General features: G+C 42.6%; 1 pseudogene; it reads left to right on the top strand.

Annotated features, from left to right (window-relative positions):
* Positions 1-2,728: 2,728 nt before the first annotated feature.
* Positions 2,729-3,855, top strand: LOC110310990 (annotated as a pseudogene).
* The last annotated feature ends 1,036 nt before the right edge of the window (positions 3,856-4,891 follow it).

Genomic DNA, 4,891 nt, shown 5'->3' on the forward strand with positions numbered 1-4,891 from the left:
GGAGTCTTGTCAAGACTGCGTCTCCTTGATATTCTTCTTGAGTCTCCTTGTTATTCTTCTACAGCTTGAGCAATACTTGTGTCCTGAGGACAGAGGCTTACCAGGCTGCAGCCAAAGCTGGTCATGTCTCAGCTCAGGAGGAAGACAGGCTAGATGAGAAAGGGTGTATGTAGATATCCGAATTATAGTTACCATTAAATACTCTCTGCATATTTAAAGTAGGTAGACTATAAAAGCGCAAACTTAGTAAACATTTAAAAATACCAATTTAGCTGAAATGCATATTCATATGTAAAACAAAGCACAATGAAACACTGACCAGTGATACTCTTTGGAGACATTTGTTTCAATTTCAAAGCCATAGGCCATCATAACAGAAAACACTGGCATCAGGATACAAAGGTCTGTACTGTCAGAGAGTGGTTTAGTGGTTTAAAATATTAACTTGTATTTCTTTTCTCAGAAGGAACCCCAAAAGGGAAAAATATTTAAGATAAATATTCTTTTGTATTCAGAAAATAACCGAGTGATTTCTATAAATAATTATATGATACAGTTTTAAATTAACATTTTATCTATGAAATCATGCCCCATTTTTTGACTACATACAGCTTGAAAACAGAATAGACTGTTAGCTGCCCACTGAGTAATTTTGTAAGTCAGCTAAACACTTTAAAGCAATTTTAAAAATGAAATGAAAAATGACTCTTCTTAAAACAGATGTAGCTAAACCATTCCAATCATAAGCAATAGTGTCACTGACCTTGTATATGCTATCCTTTATGTGAAGGCATGAATTAAAAGGACTTAAGACTGAACACGAGGAAAGGGCTGAGATTTCTGAGCTGAAAAGAAAAGGGAAATGTGATTTAAAACACAAGAACGTGCCACAGAATGCATGAAGCTCTGATTTGGCTATTCCATATAAGGTAGTTAAATCAATTTGGAATTTATATGTGCTCATAAAATTAACTTCCATGTCAGTGCTCTGAAATCATGGCAGTTTTAATGTATATAAGCAACTGTGATCACCAATTTTTCTTGTGATGATACACGAGTTACACTGGTATTTCTTATACTCTATATTCACTGGCTATTTTAAATGAACTTGAGGAATCACATTCCTAATTATTACCACACCTGCAGATCAGAGCCAGGAGAGCAATGGAAATGGTTTTGATACATTCTGTGTCGGGTGACAGGCCAAATCAAACAGCAGAGATTCACTGTGGAGGGCTGACTGCTAATACAGTATGAATTAGCAGTTTCACGGGAAACCCAAGACACTGCCATGGATTCATAAACAATGAACTGACTGGTAATAGAAACCACTGAATGGGAGTATTTTCCTTTCTTTTAAATTTAAGGAGGAAGGAATTAAAAAGTAAAAAGGCTCGTTACAAATGATTTCCTTGGTGTCAAACATTACTCAATAGCTCCCTTTTTAGGCTAGGGAAATGAGTGACAGCTCTTTACCTGTGTGTGACAGATGGACTCTTACACTCTCTTCCTCCTCTTGTCTTTGTGATTGTGCTAGATGGAAGTATTTACAGCCTCTAAGTTGGATTTTCTCATCAACTACCACTAAATTCTAAGACTTAAGCCTCTTCTATGCTTATTCTTATGCCAATGACATCTTCCTTACAGATACAAAGTTACTGTGAGTGTCCTCAAACTTAATGGTCAATGTTTCTTTGTTTTATACGATAACTCCATTTTTTTTATTTACTTAGTACTTAGGAAGTACAACATACCAGAACACAGTACCAGTCTCTCTTCAGTCCTCGTGGGTCAAGTGCCCCTTATGATATCATATGATCATATATCATCTTATGATTCAAACAGCCTTTCATCTTTTGAGTTTTGAGTCTGGGCTCAAATTCCCCAATATAATTGTTTCCCAGTCTAGCTCCCTTACAAGATATCATCGCAGGTCCCCCAATATTGGTATCCATCAATCCAAAGGAAGTCACCTTCTGTTTATCTTCTGTTTATTTTCACATTGTCTTGGGTGCTAACGGGATGTGGAGATTTTGTGCTCTGCTGCCAAAATCTGGGAAAAAGCCTTTCATCTGCTTCAGTTTGCTACCAGGCCTCAACAGTTTGGTTATCCTAAGAAAATATATGCTATTGATTTCCTATTAACATTTTATACGAATCTAGTTTTCACTTCTATGAATTGAGCAGGCATTTTCCAAATCGGTGATTAGTAAGAACTAAGACATATGATTAAGTGATATTAAGTAGTTAGGACTGTGCACATGACATAGGTATCACTGGTATCAAAAGCTTACAATAGTTTAGTTACAGGCCTTCAGAGAGTACCAAGAGCTTTAATGAATCCAACAGAAGAAAGGGTATTTCCCAGACATTATTCCCTATGTGAGGAATGATACTTAAACTAACATGATTCCTTGTCATAAACATCTCCCTTGACAGCAATCATCAGCTTTTAAGACCACAGTCTTTATTAGTGGAAAGAAGTTTAGGTGTTTTCTTCAAAGCTATCAAGGAAGCAGATTAAAGCAAGGACAGTTATTGTTACTAACTCTTCCTTATCACTTATCCTTGTTATGGCATTAATAAGGGGACCTTAAGCTCAGAGCCGATTTGGCGCTGTTCAGAGTCCATGGCTGAGGAGACCCGAGGGCCTGGGAAGGTAGGATCGGGCACTGACTGGCCCAACTGCATTTTGAGCCAGGCTCTGCTGCCCAGGAGACAAGTGTCTATGGCCTACCACAGCTTCCTGGTGAAGCCCATCAGCTGCCATGCCTGGAACAAGGACTGTACACAGATTGCCATTTGCCCCAACAACCATGAGATGCACATCTATGAGAAGAGCTGTGCCAAGTGGAACAAGGTGCACGAGCTCAAGAAGCACAACGGGCAGGTGACAGGCATCAACTGGGACCCTGAGCATAACCGCATTGTGACCTGCGGCACAGACCGCAATGCCTATGTGTGGACGCTGAAGGGCCGCCATGGAAGCAAGCCCACACTGGTCAATCTCCAGATCAATCGAGCTGTTTGCTCTGTGCACTGGGCCCCTGGTGAGAACAAGTTTGCCCATGGGCAGCGGCTCCCGGGTCATTTTCATCTGTTATTTGGAGCAGGAGAATGACTGCTGGCTGTGCCAACACATCAAAAAGCCCATCCGCTCCACTGTCCTCAGCCTGGATTGGCATCTCAACAATGTGCTGTAGGCTCCTGTGACTTCAAGTGCAGGATCTTCTATGCCTATATCAAGGAAATGGAGGATCGGAACAGCCAGCCCCTACACGGTGGGGCTCCAAGATGCCCTTTGGGGAGCTGATGTTTGAATCAAGCAGCAGCTGTGGCTGGGTGCATGGCGTCTGCTTCTTGGCCAATGGGAGCCGAGATGCTTGGGTTAGCCATGGCAGCACTGTATGCCTGGTAGATGCTGACAAGAAGATGGCCTTGGCAACCCTGGCCTCTGAGACATTACCACTCCTGGCCGTCATCTTCATCACAGAAAATAGTCTAGTGGCAGCGGGCCACGACTGCTTCCCAGTGCTGTTTACCTATGACAATGCTGCGGTGACATTGAGCTTCGGTGGCCGGCTGGATGTGCCCAAGCAGAGCTCCCAGTGTGGCATGACAGCCTGAGAGCGCTTCCAGAACCTGGACGAGAAGGCTTGCTCTGAGGGAGGGGTGCAGCCACCACAGGGGCCGGCCTGGATTCACTGCACAAGAAAAGTGTCGGCCAAATCTCGGTGCTCAGCGAGGGCCTAGGCCAAGTGCTCACAGTTCTGCACTACAGGCATGGGTGGCGGCATGAGCATCTGGGACATGAAAAGCTTGGAGTTGGCCTTGAAGGACCAGAAGATCAAATGAGCTGTGCGGAGTGCTGCCCTCATCCCAACTGCTAGGAAGCGGGTAGAGGGTCGGGGAGGCTAAGGGCGGCTTTGCTGAATGCTTCTAAGGTGCAGTACAGGTCTACAAAGGGGCTGCTCTCTCTCCAAGGAGCAGAAGGGACAGGTGGGGAACTTTTCTGCCTATTTAACAAAAACAGGCCTTTTAAAGAAATGCTCTCCTTTATTGCAAACCAAGACCAAGACAAAAATCCTAAAGCACAATGCTGGTCATGAACTGCTTCAAAATGTGGGCTAATAAACATACCAAATGTGTGTGTGTGTGGGGGGGGAAGAGCCTCCTCACTAATTATAATTAAGAAAACAACACCTATTACAAAGAGCCGTCACAATCCTAAACATAAGAAAGTGTTGTGCATAGTCCCAGAGGTGTAAGCACCATCATAAAGTCAGCATCCTTGCATCGTTCTATATAAACAAATGATAGAAGAGGAGGTTGCCGGATGAAGAGGCAACAAGGTGCACCTAACTGCGCGAGCAGATGCACTTACATGGATTCAGTATCTCTAACTCAAATATTAGAGAGAGATAAAAATTGGGTTTATAACTTTTTACATACTTAACCATCGTAATCTTTTAACATAACCTCTCCATGTTTTCTGTAAATCTTTCACTTTGTTGGTTTTTGTTTTGAAAGACATGGTTTCTCTGTGTACCCCTAGCTGTTTGGAACAGACTATGTAGACCAGGCTAGTCTCAAACTCAAGAGATCCACCTGCCTCTGACTTTTGAGCACTAAGATTAAAGGCATATGCCACTGTAATACTTACTAAATTAAAAGAAATAGATTTCGGAAAGGTAAGATTGTATTGATTGTTGCTTTCGTGTACGAAGGTCTCCAGTGTTCTGGGATTTCTGCTGATTTCCCATTTGTAAACTACTAAGCATCGGCATGTGTTTAGGACGAGAAACTGTGGCTTAGGCGCCTAGTCAGCCCTCAGGATTTGCTAGAGATTTGGCTTCTGAATACCTAGAGACCCCAAAATCTGAGGAGACCC

The sequence above is a fragment of the Mus caroli genome, chromosome 15, assembly GCF_900094665.2.
Source record: "Mus caroli chromosome 15, CAROLI_EIJ_v1.1, whole genome shotgun sequence".
In the NCBI taxonomy this organism is placed as follows: Eukaryota; Metazoa; Chordata; class Mammalia; order Rodentia; family Muridae; genus Mus; species Mus caroli.